The sequence below is a fragment of the Bombus fervidus genome, chromosome 7 (assembly GCF_041682495.2).
Source record: "Bombus fervidus isolate BK054 chromosome 7, iyBomFerv1, whole genome shotgun sequence".
In the NCBI taxonomy this organism is placed as follows: domain Eukaryota; kingdom Metazoa; phylum Arthropoda; class Insecta; order Hymenoptera; family Apidae; genus Bombus; species Bombus fervidus.
In genome coordinates this window covers 1321860-1343733 of record NC_091523.1, presented here as the reverse complement: position 1 = coordinate 1343733, position 21874 = coordinate 1321860, and the positions used below count along the sequence as shown (strand labels likewise).

General features: G+C 41.3%; 1 protein-coding gene across 9 annotated transcripts in view; it reads right to left on the bottom strand.

Annotated features, from left to right (window-relative positions):
* Positions 1-21874, bottom strand: part of Rbp6 (RNA-binding protein 6) — a 765794-nt gene that overhangs the window by 217993 nt on the left and 525927 nt on the right. The window contains exon 1 of one of the 9 annotated variants that reach the window (XM_072007209.1): positions 18968-19910. The exons of the other annotated variants lie outside the window; for them this stretch is intronic. The gene's annotated coding sequence lies outside the window, so the exon portion shown is untranslated. Of the gene's footprint in view, positions 1-18967; positions 19911-21874 lie in introns of those variants that run through there. 9 annotated transcript variants of the gene reach the window in all.

Below are 21874 nucleotides of genomic sequence, written 5' to 3'. Positions count from 1 at the left end.
TCCTCAATTAATTGCTATCATTACAATGCGACAAAAATAAAACTAATACAGGTAGAAGGAAGCTGGCAATCTGCTCTCACATTGAAAAATTCGGTAAATAAGGATACGAGCCGCACTCGACAAAAGAGATTTTGGAAACTGTATAAGATACATTTTTCTTTTTTTCCTCGAAAAGTTGATTGACGGATTCCAGTGGCACAAAAACATCACGGAAGCCTTTCTTCGATCGTTCTCGACGCTTCGATTCGAGACAAATTGAGATCGTTTAACAAGAAAAAAAGTGAAAAATAAGCAAGGATATAGCGAACTGCAAGGATCGCCTCGTAAATGACAACGAGAACGCATTTCGTTGAAATCACGGCAACAGAAACATCGTATCGTGGCGAAACTAATTACCAGTGGTCGTTTCAGCGGCAATGCGAAGAGATCGAGGCGGAAAAAAGAGAACAAGAGAGAATGGCATTTAGACGGAGCATCTTAATAACACGATCGCAATATAATAAAGCTGTGCGGAGAAAATTTCGCAACGGAAAAACGGCGCTCGCAAGTAGTCAGGTTTCGTTTGGAGAATAGAGAAAGAAGGAGACAAACCGATGGTGTAGGTGGAAGAGGCACGACGGGTAGGACGGGAGAATGGGAAAGCTGAATACAGCGGAAACGGCAGAAGAGGTAAACTCTGGTAATTTCAGTGATGGCTGGGCTTAGACCTCTCTATATCCGGTGAGTAACGCAAACCCCTTGGCGCAAGTCCTTCCACCTCGTGGTGCCTGAAACTCAACTCATTCTCTCTCTCTTTCTAATCTCACCCTCTGGTTCGCGATCATCCCTGTGTCCCTCTCATCTCATGGGAGGCGGAGGATAGCTCGCGATCCTCGTCTGCTCGGAAGCCTGGCTAATCAGCGAAGTGTATGAAGTCCCATGGATGAAAATAAAACGGGCTGGATCTCGAAAATTAAATAAATGACTCGCCTCGATTCCGTCGGCGAAAACGTACCTCGTGAAAGAACTACTGGCAGACGAGGGACGAGGAAGGGGAGGAATAAGTATACAGAGGAGAGAAAGAGAGAGATAGAGTGAGAGTAGGTAAGGCAGGGAGACCCGAAGAGATCGGTAGAAGGCCAAACCTCAGGCAGAAAAGAGCTAACCGGCTGTCGAAAAAGGAGGACGAAGCAAACGGACTGAGAGAAAGACATAGATAAATAGCGAGAAGGAAAAAAGGAACAGAAGATACACGAAGGCAAAGGGGAACCACTTATTCGAATGAAGTTGCATCAGTGGCAGCTCACTTGCTGCAGCTTGGCCGGAAACGCCGAAAGAGGGAATTGAAGTTTCCTGATATCCCGTTTCTACCGCTGCTGAACGGGTATCGGCCTAAGAGCCGGCCGAGCTGCTGAAATTTTATTACGCTACGCTACGCTCGGTCTCATTCCCTAATGAGCGCATTATCGTGCAAACAAGACACTTCAACCGGAGGCCAGTGTCTCCGACGACACTCCCAAACGTACCACTTACCCCCTCTTTTACCGAAGAATATTCTTTCGTCCTATTACACGGATAGGAATAAGAGAAGAAGTTGGATTTTCTACGATGTTGCGAAAGAAGAATTGCCAAAGGCCATGCTTGTAATTGCTACATCGAAGTTTCGCCAAATTTAACCAACTCGTTTCGTCCTGAATTTGAGAGGAACACAGCAAATTTCATTATATTCGGAAGATGGAAAGAACGCGATAAGTTTTGTGAATTAAAGGTTCGAGCATACAGACAGTTGCGTGTCCAAAGAAGAACAACTTGGGGTGGAAAAATATAAGCCACAGGGGCTGAGGAGGTGAATGGAAAAGACCGAGCAGATCGTTAGCGGAAATAAGAGCGGATAGAGGAGAAATGGTAATGGAAACACTTATTATGCCGTAGCATTATGTAAATACCGGAAGACTATTATAATTTTACAACTTACTAGCGGCGAGTTTATAGTTTCATCGCTCGGAGGCTGGGTCCTATTCTCACCCTCCATTCTCGATTTCTTTGCAGTTGCAAGAATCTAAACCTGAAAGACCTACGCCGCGTATACACACACGCGCGCCCTTCTATCTTGGTTTTCCAGTTTACTCGCCCACTCTTCACGGTTACAAAAATGAAATTGTCGCGCGAAAGAAGCAGGATAAACCTCCTTCGAGCTTTAAAAAAATCCGCTGCTCTCGTTTCTTTGTGAAAGAATATACCACGGTTCCCGGAGACTTCTTGATAAATATTTTACGACCAGCTCCCTCGCTGTCCGTTTATTACGCAATATATACGAGAGAGTTTAAAAGAATAAATTATTTATATCGAGCAAAACGATTCGCAAGGTATAGAATATAAATTGGAAGGTCTAGCGAAGGCAACGTAAAAATTCCGAATGATAAAAGAAACACGAAACGTATTGGTAAGAATGAAATATGTATATCCGAGCGAGTATGTACTGTATGTCAGCATGTACGTCATAGTTCCTAATATCAACTGGTGTATTCGATAAGTTCAAGCGAGAGGTAATTTCCTTCTGGCAGCCGATTAATCTACCCTTTTACTGGCTATACTCGACTAGTGTGTGGTTATTTTTTATCGTCAGTCCTTGAAACTTCGTAGAGATAGAGCGAGAAACTTCAACCCCACGAGGAAGACTATCCATCAAATGGTTTCAAATTTCCTATAACTACGGTGGAATCGTGGATGATACGAAGATTTCAATATCCCGAAAATATTGTCGATAATACATACACTTGCTTTATCGTCTCTGTTATGTTTCACACAAGCTCGGAAAACGAAAACAGCTTTTCACGCAAGCGAAAAATAAAATATATAATGGAAAAGAAGGTGAAGAATGAATAAAATAGTGCTCCTAAATGAAATTCGAATTACCGATTTCATTTAAAATCCACAAGCAATTCCAAAGATGAACGTTGCACATGAAAAGATAAACGTTCGAAGATGAACAGTACACACGCAAGAATATATATTCCTATTAATCTCATAATCATTCCCCAATGTAGAAAATGGACGGAGGAAGAGAGCGAAACAGGGAGGAGGACAAAAGCAAGGTGCTGGAACGAGGGAAATGGGTAAAATAAATATTGGAATAAATGTCGGCGAGTGGGCGTGCCAGTTTTAACGGGCCCAAACCATTAAATCTGCCTAGCGAGCGCGGATATTGTCGCGTGGAATGGCAAGGAGAACGCTTTGCTCGTTTGCAATTATTGTGGAAGTTTAATCGGCCGCTATATGCCGCGTTGATGAGACTGCGAAAGCAGAGGGAAAGTATACATGCATATGTGTCCGGTATATCGCGAAAACTTTTGGTACCGTATCGTTCAGAAAATGTTTCGCAATTTTTGTCCCTCTGTCCCCGCAACAGTGGCGGAAAGTAACGGCTGAAAGAGTAACAGAGAAAAGAGTCGTTTAAACAGTACGATACCTTAAACGAAAATTGCATGAAATGACATCCAGCGATTTTATTCCCACATTTATATGCTTCTCGAGCACGGTAATTTTTTTCTATCTCTTATCTTCCTTTTTACATTCTTTTGCACTTTGAAGATATATTTTTTTTTCGTCTATCTATATTCATTTCATATTATTTAATACAAAGGAAAAGAGAATTAAAATCAACATAGAGATAAGTAGGTAATTCCTCTTTCAGGCAATTATCTTAATTAACGGAATTGCTGAATGTCAGAATGGTAGTTTAATACTCCGTTCTACTTTGAAATGTAATATTGGTCCTAATCTTGGAAGTTACACAAAGTATGCAAACCTGCGAGAAAACTGTTTTAAATTACAAAGTGTTATACATATTTAATCGACCAACGAAACTAAATATTGTGCAAGATAATTAATTATAAGTGGATAAAATTCAGCCCTAACATTATAGAGTTTTGATTCAGACAATCTCACTTGCTATCCTCACAATATCAAATTAAAAATAGGCAAACATAATCACATTAACTAAGACCAAACGGTAAAAATGCGCTATTTTCCAGATCTACTTCGGAGAAAGCAAGATACGAATGGTCGTCTAAGACTAATACTCACGGATAGTTTAAAAAGGGGCAGTGAATCGTTCGAGAGGGCGTAAAGGGTTGGAGAAAGAAAAAAAGATTTGCTTGAAAAGGGGAAGTTACCATGGAAAAGTAGGGTAAAAGGGCGGGAAATGGATAGGGCGAGCAGGTTATCGTCCACAGAGTTACGACCTTCGTCTTAGTACATGGATTCCTTTTCTTTCTTTTTCTTGCTTTCACGCTTGTCATTTTTGTCGATCTCAACGTCTCCCTAGCTTTACCCCCGTTTAAGTCCCCCTTTCGACCACCACTCTTGGGGCAAAACAGAATTATCCCCTGCCATACGATTTCGACTCGTTCTATCCGTGAAAATTACCTGAGCAAGCGTTTCTTTGGTATACTATCCATTGAGGGGAAGAAACAGTTAGCGATGTTAATTGAAACTTTAACTCAAAGGGAATAATGAAGTTCGCGGCAAAGAAACTGTAGTAATTACTACGGACGAAGCTTCCCTTAATTTGTGTGTCGGAAAGATAATCTTTCGATATAGGTAATGCTGGAATGATAATGTTCGAGGTTCGAATGTACTGTTCCCTTGTGGATAATTTTGGAACTGACAGTGTTAAATAATTTTAAAACTGATAGATATAATGTATGAGATTCTAGAACATATACTCAATTTAAGATAAAAATCTTGTTATCCATTCAAGTAATTTGAACGAGACATTATAATCATTTTATTATATGCACTGTATTTACAAATTTTACTGGAAAATTTATTAGTATTACTAAAAAATTATGTAGATTTATGTCCTAAAGAAAAGAATGTCCTACAATTGTCTTCGAAATAAATTGTCTTCAACAGATCACGAACTACGTGAAAAAACATTTTTTTTTTTTTTTTTTTTATAGAACATCATCACCTACGCATAACTCTCAGCTATTCACGACACTATTTTACTATTATTTCAACTATACGTTGCTCAACACACTCGAACATACGTCGCCACAACATTATCCCCTGACACTCCCCATATTTAACTAGCACTTGCTAACTATTACCTTGTGTTCTCAGGTACAGCTCGAACAAAATGGTATGAGACGTTCGCGAAAAATCCGCGTTGCTCGAAAAAGAGGTAGACAACGTGGCAGCAGAGTTGCACACGGGATTAAAACGGCAAATATCAAATTTTCCTCGTGTTGGTGTCTATCTTACCGGATGCAGCTGCAGCCTGCGAGCTCGCGGCACTGGAACTAGTGCTAATTTCTCGGGTGTCTGACGTTTCAGAATTTAAGTCACCGGTCATAAATACCGAAAAGAGGTTAAAGCGTGGAAGGCAGGTTATCAGCGAGCGGACGGTAAGGCGCTCAACATTCGTCTGTGGTTCGGGTCATTGCTATCGCACTGTCCAGCCCTGACTCTACCTTACCCATCCCGGTTTTTACATGGCCGCGTAATACCGCGATTCTACAAATTTACCGTTGCTACGTGGTCTCTACCGTAGATTATACGCACACACCATATCAGCCACTATACCCAGAAAAATTCTTCTTTTCTTACACAACATTTTAGTCTCCAATCAAGTTAATACACGATACAACGTAAAAGAAGTTCGATAATTTAAATTCTAGTCGATTGTTCCGATTCGAGTCGAAAAGTCGATTGCTTTCTCTGATTATGAGGTGTGGATGGAAATTTGAGAACTTTCTCGGAGTATTTTGGAATTTGAACAATGTAGATTCCCGGATGAAAGCTTGTATTTGAAATCAAAATATAAACCAAAATATAAAACCAAGATAAAACAGATGAAACTTTTTTTCGAATTCATGTCCGTATTTTTCTCGAAGGGAGTAATTGGAGTAATAAGAGCAATTATCTCTGCAATTTTTCAAGCCTGATTCTTATGCCTTAAAAACATTTTCAATTACTAAAAGCCTTCTCCTGGGTCTCTTTATTCCTGAAATCGTACCGATGGTAGATTTTTCTTCCGGAGAAAGAATTATTTCTCTTTCGCTTTTCGAAAGAGTTTCAACGTTTTGTCAGCAGGATCTTTTTCCTATTGTTAACGTCGACAAAGACTGATTGCAACAGGGCCAGCCGGCTGTGATAGATCCTTCGATCACGCGGAAACGAATCCTTGGATGCAGCGAAATACTTTCTCCCTATAAATGATGCTGATGTAATAGATGTCGTTGCTTTATATTAAATGGTCAGAGATCTCTTTTCCTCGTTAGCCGGCGCATCCTTCGAGCCAAAACAATGAAGGTTTACTCGAACTGAATGGAGGACTCGCCCGTCGTGCATTGTGCTCTCTTTGAATTGTAATCATCGTACATCTGCTCGCGCGGTAGAACGTGAATAGTTCGAAAGAAAAGGAGCTCCGCGAGCTTGAAGAATAAGTATTTTGAATGGTATAGTGGTTCAAGGCTAACTAGATCGAAGCCGTCGCCATTCTCACGACAGAATTTCCGTCATCGTCGAGCCGTCTTGTATATTTTTTTCTTCTTCTTCTCCTATTTAAAGTCACAAAAGAACGTCTGACCAACGATTCAGAATTAGTTCAGGCGATGTGTTATAACCGTAAATCAAAATTGCTCTTTAAATAGGTTTTAATTAACGATGGTATTCGCTGAGTGTAACCATGATTATTTGCTAATTAAACATTTTAACCGATTCGCACGCACGAATGAGCGACTAATTATAATCTCGATGCGTCAAAGGGAAGCTCGCCGGGGTCAAAATTATTCTCCATGCCCGAATTTCCATTTTCGAGGTTTCATGAACCAGCGTGCAGCCAGCGGTTTCGATTTAATAATCAAAAGTTCGATACACCTTTCTCTATCGCCCTAAATCCAACCCATTACATTCACCGCGCGGTTGCGATTTACCTCCTTGCTCTTAGCTACTCCACTAACTTAAACTGTTGGACTTGCGACTTTAGGGGATTACCAGAGAATTTACCAAACTCTCCGGCACGGCAAACTACCACCGTTTAAACTCCTCTCCGATTATTTCCGAATTATCTTTACGCATCCGTGTTACGATTATCTTGGAAAATTGCGTTATTTAGATAACCTTCTTTAAAACAGACTCAATTAAATCGAAGAGAATCCTTAAGCCTTCTTTATAGCTCATCTTTCTATCAGTCCTCTTTTATATCTTCAATTACACTCAACCGAAGAAGGAAGTTAAAGTAAGTGACTTGAAGTTAAAACGTTAAATCTTTGGCATTAAAAGTAATCAAAGTCTTTTCTATGCTATTAAAAGAAAAGATTATTTTATTGATCTGTATATTGTTAAAAAGATTAAAATTCTTTCTGCTTGTTTTAAAGATCGTAACAATATTAAATGTTATACAGTGCCGTGAATAATTATCAACTTTACCCTATTCTTAAAACAAGAATTGACAAAATCATTTATATAATTTCGTATTAGAATGTGGAACAAAACTAGATGATACGACAAACAAAAAGTTTCTTCTTTTGAAGCCTGGAAAAAATAAAATTTTCTCTTAAAATTGTGTTTTTGGCTGTGAAGAAATATAAATTTAGAGTTAATTTTGTTACCTTTCTGTTTAATATTTTCCTTCATTTCTTATTACTTTATTAACCTGCTAAGTATATTATCCACTAACTTGTTTAAAGTTTTGTTTTGCATATCCATCCATACAGATTTTATTTTTTCTATAAATTCCACGATATCTTCTATCCCACGTGACTTCTGACTGAAAACTTCTCTTACTAAAATTCCCCATAGATTCTCGATCGGGTTCAAATCAAAATTCAAAGCTGTCCATGATAATAGTTCTATTCCAAAATCTTAAAACCACTTTTTTGTAGTAGTAGTTGTATGAATCGCAGCATTATCTTATTGAAAAATTGTCTTTTTGTCTTCTATTTCAGTGATGAAATGCAATAATTCACTATGTAACATCTCCTAATATTCATTCTGTAGCGTTCAATTTACCTTTCACGAAAATAATTTCTCTTAACGTATTCAGCCAGGATTAGTGATTTCTTGGAAATATTGAGAAAATAATGTAGAAATTGTGTTTGAGTCTATAATTATTTACAGCGCCGCACTTATCTTTTAATTATCTGTACTTAACATTTTTTTCTTATTGCCGAAAGTCCATCCTTGACGAAATCTATAAGTCGAAAATGATTACTATGCTACAGTTGCCATAACGACAGAATTGCAGCACAAGTAAATATCATAAAATCATCTAATAGCGAACATTTCATAGTGACAGAATGTTCCTCACTGTCTGCTCCTTGAAATGTTTGAGTCAAAGAGGGAAGAAAGGAGAGGAAAAGAAGAGATAAAGAGAAATACAAAAAAATCTCTGCACGTAGGAATTCCGTTCTTTTGGCGGAAATTCGATGCTGATGTGTCGGCTTTCGGCCAGGGCATGATACATTTATTGATCCTGTGGCATCAAACGTTTACGAGTCACTCTTTGAGCGCGAAGATGAAAGCATCGACGCCCGACAAGTGCACGCGTGGCTTAAGCACGCTTCTCTATTTTTACTGTGTGTGCCTTTGATGCACATTATCAAGACTTGCCTTTTATTCAGACGCCCGAAATGCTCGGCGCTCTTTTAAACCCGACGGCGCGCTACGCGGAAGTCGTGCCTTGATTGTACATTTATATTTTTTCCTCCTAGCGAGACCGTCGATAGTTCGTCGACTCTGTTAAAAAGTAAATCGTCGGTATTGATTTTTTCCTTCCATCGTTCTTCCATCACTATTTTCATGAAAATTTCAAGAAAAATACGCGACTATGTAACCCCTAATTCCGTATTCGAATCCTGACAAACGAGGTTCTAGAAAGAAACGTAACAAACATTACATTTCACGAAGAAACTATATGCACATTTAAGGATAAAGTGCGTACGTTTCCGCAGTGACGTAACAGAATTAAATGGAATACTCGCGGAGTTCTAGAATGAATCGTTCGAACGTAGTCAAGTCCTCAGGAACGAGGTCGATAGATGAATTACGAAACCAAGCGACGAAATCGATCAGAGAGTGGAAAATTGTCATCGAGCACTTTGCGGTTCGTTATTACGAACTTAAGCGCGGATGTTCGTTTGATCGATTTTCGCGCGAACGATGATTGAATCGAAGCCCGGGCATTGGTAGGTACCGCGAAATTCGGGAAGAGAAGAAAATAGAATCAAGATATCCTGGTGACCGAGTCTCACGAGTATTAGGTAATAAAAGAGGATACTCGAGGGGCTGCCGAGCGGTTTTTATCGAGTTGCATGCCTGAGATTTCGGCGTCGCTCGTAAAACTCCACCCTAAACTCTTATCCCCTCTACGGTGGAGTCGAGCTATTTCACAAAATATCTCCAAGTACAACGCACGCTCCCCAAGTCGTCCTAGGGAGACTCGTATAAGTTTCTGTACTACCGTGTTCAACTAAAATTGGAACAAACTACGGGATCTGCTTCAGATTGCGTGTCATGGAACAAACGCACGCGTGTATACGTGTATTTACGTAATTCACGTGTATACACGTCCAATTACGACGAATTCGTAGATTGACGAGGATGATATGTATATTGACTTGCAAAGATAATGATTTAATATCTTGTCGGAATTGGAATATGTTTATATGTAAATGGTTAAATATCACTGAATATTTAGAAAAATATTATAACTGCTGAAGGATATACTAAATTAAGATTAGCACGATCGATAATAATCAATACAATTTTATGAAAAATAATCAGTGTAATTTTATGAAAATACTTGAACAAACATTTTATGAATACACCTTGCGTGTAATACGAAACACTTCGAAATTTCATTAACACTGCAATGAAGCCCGACAATTGTGATTTAATAAGCAAGTTTGTCCGAAGTATTTTTTTTTTTTGCTTCGAGATGGATACTTCCATAGAGGATGTTATTGAATGAAGAGAAAAAAGGAGAATGGGAGAGCTCTAATCACGTATCTACGCTGGTAGAACACGTAGAAATTCAATAACGACGTAAACTCGATCACGACAGGCAGGAGGTAGCACATTCAACAACCGTTTGCCACGTCACGGAACAGGGAGGGAAGGGTAGATAGCCGGGGTGAATTGACGGTAAGGATACCATTGTAATGTCCCATTCAATCGTGTACAACAGAAACACCATTAAGACCGTTTGCACCGTTTCAATTAAAACGTAAACCAGCGACTGAGATGCCATTGATTTCGACGTAACGCCATTGCAATTAGCCGCTTTTGATTGCCGCTGATTAGGGGAGTCAGCCGAATTGACCAAAAATAATCATGGCTATTGTATCTCACAGAATTTCGAGTAATTATCGATTTTAGGTTGGATATCTACGGTACGTACCGAATCGTGTAACTGATTTCCGATTCAGCCCTGTCTGAACGTTTTCGTCACGAGTATTCTAATCCAACTCTCTCCCTTCCTCTCTCCCACCCTCCCCCCTCTCTCTCTCTCTTTCTGATTAATTCGAGCAATTCGAGTGCGCTTCCGGAGGATAATCAGCGATAAGATGTAATATCGTTCCAGGGGAATCGTCGCATAAATTCTAGTAACTTCTTGTATTAAAATGTGGATATCTGTGTTTAAACGTGTATAATAGATGTTTCAAATGAATTTACGAGATGCCTTCAAAACGGAACGTTGCGTACTTGAAAATTTGTTCGAATTAAATTGATGAAATTATTCTACTATCTAATTGTCACGTATAGTAAAAATATATTAATTTGTTAGGAATTTGAATCTCTTCGTGAACAAATTTATTGGGACTAGATAGAAATAATAAATTTCTGTTTTTCTGGGAAAGTAAATGTATGGCCACGTACGTGTCAATATCTTACGCAATTTATTAAAAGTAGAAATAATAATTTTACACAATCAAATTTGACTAAACAACGGTATCCTCCAAATGAAATAAAAACAGCAATGTAATCAAACAACGTTCCAGGAATATAATAATAGAAATAAGATTATAAAGCCACAAATGTCAAATAAATTTCTATTTCCTCGAATGTACCGTTACGTATGACGAGACAACGCGCATCGTGGATCTTTATGAAAAATATCTGTCCGATACGTTAGCGGAGCGAGCACGAACACCGACACATTGTGATGTCGCGATACTATCGTTGTATTAACACGTCACATTGGAATCGCACGTGTCTACCTTAAATGAGACACGCCGAGATCTGATGCAATGTGCATTTCCACACATTTTCCATCGATCGTGCAGACAAACACATAGAATGGCGGTCAACGATAACGCACGATACCACTGTGTGCCGCGGTTATAAATCACCGCACAATGCATCGTGTCGCTGATCTTTACGTTAATCACATTCAGCCATTTAATAGAAAGAAATATCGAAAGTAAACGTTTCCGTTGCACACGCGTGCGTGGCATCTATGATCAGAAAAGTATCTTAAAGGTTCGTACTCTACACATACATGCACGTTTAAAAAGTGTTCGTTTAAAAATCCATCGACGGAAATGTTTTAATTCGAACTAAAAAGGAATATGCATTATTATCACGTGGCGGAATCAAATAGCTGACGGTTCTTCAAATATCTATATTTGAATTATCGATTTAATATAATATTTATTATAATGCAATATTTTATTATAATTATTGAAAACAAACAGACGTTCCCCGAGTATTATATTTGCATTACTGTGAATATTTCAAATATCTCATGGGTTATTTTGTCAATGAAAACGTTAGTAATTTATTATACATAAATTATGAACACACCAGAAAAATTCAGTTGCGATTCCGAATATATATTAGCAATACAGAAATTATAAATTGAAAAATGTATCTACTTTAAAAATTCTTTCTATGATACGAATTTCAATTTCTTTTTTGATTTATGCTATAAGTCATAATTTTTTCAATAAAACTTGTCTAATACGCGTAACTTTTCATTTCGAAATTGTACAGAATGAGATTTGAAAATAGGAACACGATTAGATATTACTTCACAAGAATTACCACTTCGCAACGTAACTAGTTATTAGTTATCAGTCCTAATATCACCGAATTGGTTCTTCAAATTCTACTATATTGGAACATTTACAGAGTGATACCTTTGATGTTTATTTCTGGGTATGGTATGAGTAGATCTACCAATGAGAATCTGTTGAAATTGCCTTGAAACAATGGAGAACGTTTACAATGGCTCTTGTAGCATGCATGGTTTAAACAGCCACGAAAAGGACGCGTATTTAAACGCGATTTGACGGTCAAACCTCTGGTTACCTTTGTTAACGCAGATCTTGGGGTGTAGCATACGCACGGTAACGAGGGATTAATTAACGACTCGTGTACAGCACGGAAGCCCAATGCATGTCGACCGACATGTCTGTGTTCACTGAGATAGAAACCTCAATTCTCTGTCGACCATGTACTCAGAGCATATGTATAATCTTCATCAAGGAACTAGATAAAATTCATTTTACATAATGGAAATGATTTCATATTGCAATGGAAATGATAATCGTTAACTAGTTAGAGATATTTATAACAAGCGTTTAAATCGAGGACTATGATGAATGAATTTGAATGACAATTACATTGAAATATGGTAAAATTTTGGAAATACTCCATAAAGAGATTTTATTCGTGCAAAGTTGGGCATATGTATGTAGATATCAGAAATAAATGGCAAGTAGTTTCCGCATTCGTCTGTTTGCCTCAATGTTTGTAAAAAGGACAAAAGTGACCTGTTGCAAAACTAGTTTCACAAAAGCATATGTAATTGCGCCGTTGTGATATTTCCATCTAAACTTTGTTATTTGGTGAGTTTTTCTTTGACGTTATTCTACCGAAAGAGGTCGGAAATAGGATCGCTTCAAACGCAACTCTCTTCGAGCCATGGAATTTTCAACATTAAACATCAGTTGTCGTTAAACGAAGCTGAACTGCGGCTAAGTGTATTACAATTCATGAATGTTTGCCTCCGATTTAATTCACTATTCTACAGGCAAAATGGAAAGAGAAAAATATCAATTCCATTTGCGAGGGAAATGAGATTACGACGGGGCAAAGCACGGAAGAACTTGATATCGTTAATTAAATTTCATTCAAAATAATTACTTGCGATGTATAATATTAATAAAAAGAACGAACTCAAATAATATATTAATATAAAATTTTAAATATCAATGATAGACTTTGATATTTTCTATATTTATTTTAATTTACCAAACTATTGACATCCTACAAAATGTTTCCAATTTAAACCACCTTTGTCTCTTCTTTATTAGACGCACAGTTAATTTTCGAAAACAACGCGGATCACTCTAGCCGATATAATGATAGTCTGTGCCTAGTCGCGCAACTATTATGCGAGATTTAACGGTGGCGTTAATTAATAACGTCGAAGCTTCAGATCGCATAGTACGTGAAACACGCGAACTCGCGCTGGAATTGCGTGCACGCACATTGAGCGTCGATGAGCCCGGCTGATTAACTCCAGCGCGAAAAAGGAAGAGAGCAAGATACCAGGGGCAACTCTCGCGATACGCATACAGGAGCGCCGCTTGCTTTGGAAAATACGAGTATTGAGTATCGGGAAAATATTTCTCGCTTCGTGTCACGATAAAACAGTGTCGAGATCGCGTTTCTTCTACATTCTAATTTCTGCAACTCCGGCACCGATCGCGTCGCAATCGTTTCTGCAAAACGTTGCTTATAATCATCGTCCTGCAGTATCGTCGTTGGCCATCGTTAATTAATAGCAAAGTGAGTGTCTGGCGGTTCTCGTTCCGCATTGCCATAGTTCATAAATCGAAATAGCGTGTCGTGACTATATTTTCGTTCGTGCGTTTCGATTAATTCTGACTTCTATTTTTGGTATCTAGAGGAGGAAGGATTCAATAGATGAAAGTGAAGAAGAAAGCTTTGGAAAATCGATCATTATCATTCGATTACATAGGAACAAGCCGCGTGAATAATGCAATAGATAATCGTTTGGCTAATAATACAACGAGAATGGCGACGCTTTCTACATTTACGGGAAATTAGGGGTGTCTGTGCGGTGACGCGGTATTATTTGGTATGAATAATAATTTTCTATGAAATCGGGAATGCGGTTGGCTACGTTTATAATTGATTAAGCGATTAACGCGATAATTATACTGGTATTACTGGCCAAGCCGCCGATTACGTCACAATTCCGAATCTGGATCTCGTAGATAAATTTCAGCCATTTTCAAAATTTATCATTTAAACACTTATTTTACCAATTTTATTAGAAATCCTTTAATCAGAGACGATTACCTCTTATACAAGTCATACTAAATGCTATAAAAATTGCATTAATATTCCGTACTAACATTCTGTCAAATCCAATCACCATTAGCTAAACACACCTATGTTGTTCCAAAAAACAAAAATATTTCACCTGCTAAAATCCTAATATCGAGTGTTTTGTTAAAAAACCTTCCAAAATCTGCAGTCCGGTTTATAAAAGTACAAGGATTAGGGAGAACCTGCTCGACATCTCTCGAACATATTCAACAAATCCGATGGTGTCTCGCGGAATTACATTTCGCATTTCATGTCAATCTGGCGTGTAAGAAAGACGTGACAAATATCGAATAGTAGTATGTGGGCCGAAAACGGCGAGGGAACTTGAAGACACTCTTTCTCTCTATATTTACTGCGAAGCGAGAAGAACCGTGCATACACGCCTAGCTGAACGTAAAGAATGAAAGTGGTCGGTCCGAGTCACCTACTTTTACATCTCTGCTCGTTTATCAACGGTATCAGTGAGTGTGACGGGCTGCAAGGATTCTCAGAACGGGGCTGGCCGGTCCGCCGGAAGGGGTTTAAAAGCGTTTCGATGTAAACAGCCCTGTTATTCGCGAATTCGGCCACCTAATTCCTCCAAACGGTGACGCGTGATCGTACCTCCCCTTTATTTCTCTACATCCGCTTCCATCGGTCTCGTTCCAATCGAATGTCGTTAAGTACCTGGTTTTCGTACTCTTTTAAAGCATCGAAAGTAACAAAGAAAACGATGTTCTTAATATATATTACTTTAGTATTTGAAAATAAAATGGATGAGTTTTCGAATCATTTCTGTGAGAATTATACGAGAGACAGGTTTCTAAAAGAGGAAAATATTGGAACTTTTAAGAAGTAGTTTTAGATGTATATGATCAGACGTAAGGAACTTAAGAAATGTTTTACTTTCCATAACGAGAAGTTCTTCGACCGTCTATGAGTAATCTTCTAGCAGTTTTTATGAGGTTTCATACTTCTCCCTTTAATAAGTTCTTTTCTTTCGCCGACGTTGAAAATGGTTATTTTAATTCTACTGCGGTCTTCGAGTTTTTACGCACCAATCACAGATTCTCTTTTGATGTTTATTTAGAATTAATGCTTTCACCTTAAGAACCTTCGAAACTCATATGCTCATCAATAACGAGTGAATTAATTAAATTATTCTCTGTATAACCCTAACCCTTGAATATATTTCTTGCACACTATTTGGCCACAGAAAATATAACAAAACTTCTCATAAACCCACCCACCCAACATTTATATCGAAATATCAAGAACCGAAAATGGAGCGAAGAAAAACAGAAAGTTGTCGTCAACTCACACCAGCCTTTCTCCTTTATCCGATTATTATCGACATCAAAGTCACTGAGAATAATTATTCGCAAAGCGGATCAACTTCTCCTCCACTTCATCTACTCGCGGCGAATCCTAAGTAGCTTGAACTCGCACCGCGAGATTCCGATTCTCCAAATCTTCCTTTTCCTGCCAAGGAACACTCGGTGTCGCGACTGTTCACGATGCGCTGTTTTAATTCGTCCCCCTTTACGGAATAACGATCTCTACGGTCGGGTCGCGTTTCCAGTTTGCGAATAGCCGGCCGACCACCGCGAAATCCGCTTACTTCCCTTTTGCTCGCGCAAAGCGGCCACAGAACGAGCAAACCAAGCTTCTTTCCACGGAGAAATCCGCATCCAACGATACTTGTCTATGTGTGCGCGCGTCTCTCTACGTGCAACAGGAGAGCATGCCGCGCTCGTCATACTGCAGCAAACTTTCGCGTTTTTCCAAAGTGTATAGGAAAGGACGAGGCTTTCGAGAATCCTGTCCGAGGAGGAAAGAACGACCAACAATCGCTGGACTGTATCGCTTCGAGAAAAAGTCCGCCGCCACTCGAAGAAGTCCGAGCCGCAAGTTCAGAAGCGTCGTTCTCTGAGTAATAATACGTTTCGCTGGCGCAACGTTTAATCAACAACCCGTGCCCGCCACTCCTCTGCCAGTTGCCTACCTTTGAGGAAACTTTTCGCGCAACCCGATGAAAAATATTTATTACGTTTATACGCTCATCCTATCCTCGAGCTGCCTTTACACCCTTTTATCGAGACGTTCTGGTGTTTCGCTAGGAAACTCTGTCTACGACGCTTTGGTCTCCGAGGACTTCGCGATGGATAGATGGGAATGAAAGTACGAAAGAGACCTTTGCCAGCGTGGAATTGAGGGGATTCGGGATACACCGGGAGAGAAAGTTATACGCTGTCCAACTGTTGTTTGTGTGTCTGGTTAGTATGTGATAGATCTACTTAACTACGGATTCTAGCGTCTCGCGACAGATACGGTTGTTGAATCATGTTAATTCTTTCGTGGCAAAAACGTTATTGTATGTTGGGGAAGAATATATCCTTTGTAGATGTAATACTCGGAATATGAGAGTAACGTGTCACTTTGCACGGCGACTTCTCGTTCTGTGGTTATTTGGAAGCGGAAGAAAATGTGAAAATGATGTTGCTTCACTCGAATGGAAGATTTCGATAAACGAAAGAATTTGTGTCCGTTAATTTAATCGTGATCATCAATCTCTTAATTAATTTCCTTAATTCTACCCAATTTTCATGTCTGCAAACATACAAAATAGACGACAAGAAATAAGAAAAAGGTAGGAAGCAAAGGGCAAACGTTATCATCTAAGGATAGACGATCGCGCAACCATAAATTCCATCTTCCACAGTCGACAGCTAGATGTCTTGGTTTTTGTTTACACATGATATACGAGCAAAATCCACCGTTGCTCGCGATACCTGGAGAAATATGTCGGCGTCTGTCGCTCGAAAGTGTACGTGCTAGAGTACGCAGTCATGTATCTGTGAGAATGGGAACTAACTTGGTCGCAATAGAATCGAACTTCGAATGGAAGTGAGAAGGGGTAAAAAGAGGTATTGGGGAGTAGAAATGGGAACGGATCCTCGTTTGATAGCACATGGACGCGTATGCGGAGTAGAGAAGATAGAACGAGAAGAGAGGGCAGGAAGATTCGAAGCCGCGGATTATCCGCGCAATCATTGGAGTCGATACTCTCGACAACGCGATTCGCTCGGTGTAATAAAGCGGAATGAAAAAAATCGTTCGTGACCTAAATTTTGGCCACGTTACACCGCCCTATCATTCGACGTATCAGCGAGCTCGTTAATGATCATTTTAATGTATGCGACGCGGCTCGATACGCCAGCGGAAACGTTACTTTTTCTCCAGCGGCAGACGCGCGGCAGGAATTAATTAAAAATCCCATCAACGGAGGGAATTGTGTACTTTAAATCGGGAAACGATTTTCATCGGCGAATAAATTGAAATCGACTAGAGAAACAGTCTTGTCGTACTTGTCCAACTACTTGGAGGATAAAGAGGCGTTTTTGTTCGAGATCAAACGGCGGGAGAGAGTATCTTTACAGAGGAAGTAGGTTAACGTATTTAAAATCTCGATACAGGGTGACTACGAGATAGATGTGGCCTAGAAAGACAAAGGAGAGGCGCGAGGCGTGCATCGTGAACGCCTCGTCTCGGAAATATATCATCGTTCGAACGCGAGTTGTTCGAAGAAATCTTGGAAAACTGCACTGGAAGTAACGCTCGACCGACTCGTTGAAAGGAGAAAATAATAATTATCGAGCAGTGGTCACAAGGCGGGAACTTCGGAAGTAACGATCTCGTTATCGTTTCGCTTGAAGAATCGAAGGACTTAAGATAATAAGTTTGTTTGGGAGAAGGAGAACGTAATAAGGAACTAGAGTAATTTCTCTCCGGTGGAAAGGAAATAGTATTCTCCACTCTCCGTTGAATCACTCAACTTATTAATTCCGTTAATAATTCATTCATCCAATTTGACGTACCAAAGTATAGCATAGCCATGATTCTCAAAGAGCTCACGTTCACAATGAAACCAGAAGAATATCGAAGGAAGTTTTCATCCTCGCGTTGCAATGCAAGAAACTCAGGCACCCGGACTTTTCTTGTCATCGAATCCTATCAATTGGCTTGCCCGTCAGCGGGATTAAAGTTGTGCTGGCGACTGGCGATCAAAAGAAAATACCAACTACAGACAAGGAGACAAAGAGAACGACATAGAGGGAGAGACGGATGGAAGAATCAAAGATTGCACGACATGGCTATGAAAGGTCCGACGCACCGAGTGAAAGGTTTCGGAACTTCCGGCGAAAACTTGGACAAGCGAAGCTTCGCTCGAATGTCATTTACGCGAAACTTTTCGGTCACTGCACATTGTCTGGAGAAATAAACGGTGCAAGAGATAAGAAGGACAGGAGAAAAGAAGCAAGCAAGAGATCCACCAAGCCGGGTTAGTTCGTCTCTGTCCGACGGATGACATCCAGGATCAAGCTCCACCCACACAACGTAATACCCACACATACGCGCCCACTCGTGTATGTACACACATATAGATAGTCGTACGTATAGAGGTAGCCGCGTAGGAGAAATTACGAACGTATAAACATCCACGCGATACACCTACACGTTCACCAGATATACACGATTTCCTTCGGGATGATCGTTCTCTGCATTCCATTCTCCGTACCGATACATAGATAGGATTGTTCCTATATAATCAAAGATTTGAATGCAACCACTGTACCTTCTCTGGGGTGATGAGCGGCGTGATGTACGTGGTGACCGCCGTCGTGTACACTTTTCGATGACTGCCAGGTGCTGCAGGTCACTCAGTACTGCCACGAGTACCGAGTGCCGTGCGATCAACGCTATGGCCTTCTTCTGCGAGAAGAAAAACTGACGAGCGAGAGACCGACGGTGTCTCGTGTCGGACGCTCGCGCTTTTTCAGCACACGCGTGTATATCTTGTATCCAACGGCTTCCAGAGGACGTGAACGTCACAATAGCTTCGTAACAGATCTCGTGCGTCGATCTGTTTCGGATCCAGCTGACGATCGTTCGTCAGGCGGTTACGCAGATAAGTGCCACTGTTAACGATGATTACGACGTGAACTACGATGACGGTGATCAAACTCACAGCTGGCGATCGAACGACGTGTCGTCGAACGGTTTACATTCGCGCGCGGTACACACTTGTCACGTTAATCGTCGTGGTTGCTACTCGCGGACACTGGAACCGGAGCAGGCGAGCTGTCGAGATTGCAACACGCGTGCAACAACGGACCCAAAAAACGAAGTGACACACTGCAAGAGCCACACACCGCAGCTAATCAAATGTCGAACGTACTTGATTATTTATCCTTGGCGTCAAGTGCGCGTGAAAATCTCTCGGTCACGGTGTTTGTGTACGTCTTCGGAACGGCTGAATGAGCGCCGATCGAATCGCTTATTGTCCTGTATATGGCTTGTTATCCTCTTTCTTGTGTCCTCTTCTCGCAGTAGCGGGAGCGGCAGCGTGCACGAAGACGGAAATGAACGATCAGGCAACAAGAACGTTAAAAAGAGAGAGAGACAGATATAATCCGTGGAGCACAGAAAGGCAGGTGGTCGTTGTCGTGCTCCTTGTCGCCGTGCGTCGAGTTCAATGCTGTACGCTGTGATGCCGAGAACGGAATGGGGCGACCGTGGAGGCCCGGGCAGTGGAGCCGTAGCGAGGGGAGGTAGTGGAGCCGCGCGGCACCCGATGGTGGGGTGCACGCTCGAGGAGCGAGGGATAGAACAGGGAGGGGCCCCTTTCCCCTCGCCAACGGGTTTCGCCACTATCAGGCGATTGCTACCCCTCCGAGGCGCGCAGGCGCCCCCGGGGCGCTGCCGTCGCTCGAGGGAGATAGCGCCTCTCGATTCTAGCCGGAGAAAATCCGCTGGTGTGACGGGGACAGAAACACCGATGGAGAGAGGACGAACCAGAGGCGACGTGAAAGAGGGAGAGAGCATCGGTCTGTTTCTCCTTCTCACCCGTTTCACCTTCCTTCCTTCGTAGCGCGAGCACCCCAGCATCGACCGACAGCGCCGCTCGCCACGCCGCGTCGCGCCACTCCGCGCCACTCCGTGCTCCTCCTCGCCACGCCGACCCAACGGGAATACTTAATGCCAGCAGAGAGCCTGACTGCCTGACTGCTCCTCCTCGCCACGCCACGCTCGCTTGACGGCGGGATAGAAACGCTGGTATGGGGAGAACGCTCGAGTAGAGTGAACACATCAGAGGGGGGGGGGGGAGGCGATGCTGGATTGAGCTCGTGAGCATCGTGTTGCACCGATGCCGAAACGATGCATTTTAGGTGCATGACTACTTGTTACGCGTCCGCGAGCTAAACTTCTCGCATCATGCGATATTGAATAAAGTGTTCCTTTGCCGCGAATCCGGCCAACCAGTCGTTGGACGAATCTGAATGACAAGATATCGTGCTGAGTTCCCGCCTCTATACACATATACCGGTGCCTCTCCAATCGGGCCGAGAAAATCGGAGGTACAGGTGAACTCTTGAAAAATCCAATTTCGCGACATTCACGATTCGTTGCACCGATAGAAATATAGCTGCAAGTCACGACACACACATGGTAACACGTTAATTTTTTTCAGTAGAAATGATAACTGGGCCACCGATGTAACGTCTCATTGACGCGAGCAACTGAACAGTAAAGACGAAGTTAAGTCTCCAAGTGATACGAGCTCGCGCTTAAGAAGTCCCCGGTCTGACCAATATTGATCACCACTACTTCCGTCGGGGCCGAAAACCAGCCACTTCGGCGAGTTCTCTCTCTGGCTGGCCTTTGGCCAGCCTCTTCGCGCGTCTGACAAGTCGATGTAAACGTATCCTATGCTTAACGCGGAAAGAGGGGGCTAACCTAACCTAGAAAGATTTCATTGAGTCGCAACGTGACTTGGCTCGCTGCCAATACTATGAACGCTACGCACACCCGCGCCTTGATCCCCGCTCCTTTTCCGAGCACGCGGCAGAGTTTCGAGAGAAGAAGAAAAAAAGTCAGACTCCTTCCAGGACGTCGGTGTCACACTATTCTTGTTATACTTTGCTGTTTTCTTCCATTTTCGCGAGGGAGAACTAAAAAAAGAACACGATTTTCATACCTAAGTTCCGACCTAACGAAACGAAGTTAACTCTATTAATTTTTTAACTTGCTCTCATAATCGGGACTCTTATCAGCTACACCATCGATTTACAGCGAATTTATTTCGAACTATTAAAGCGCGGTTTGCAGGAAGTCTGCGAGGAGCTGATAACTTGTTGCAGCAGGCCGGAGGCGGCAAGTATTAAATCGTTTAAAAAACTTGAGAGCCCCGCTCGTTTCGCCTTTCGCTTTCACTATCGCTCGACGACAGCCAATCTGTACCTTTTTTCTCTCTTCTTCTTTCTCTCAAGTGTACCAGGATGTCTCACGTCGCCCACGGAGGATATAGAATCTCCTACGGAAGAAATACTCAAGACGAATAACGCGACCAATAACTCGTGCCGGATTTGGCTGTCGCATTTATTTTCTGTAACGTTGCGCACAATTTGTCGCGAAATATTGCGGAATAGGGTCGTGACCCGACCTTATTAGAGCCCGGTGTTGCTTGTTCTATAAACAAGCG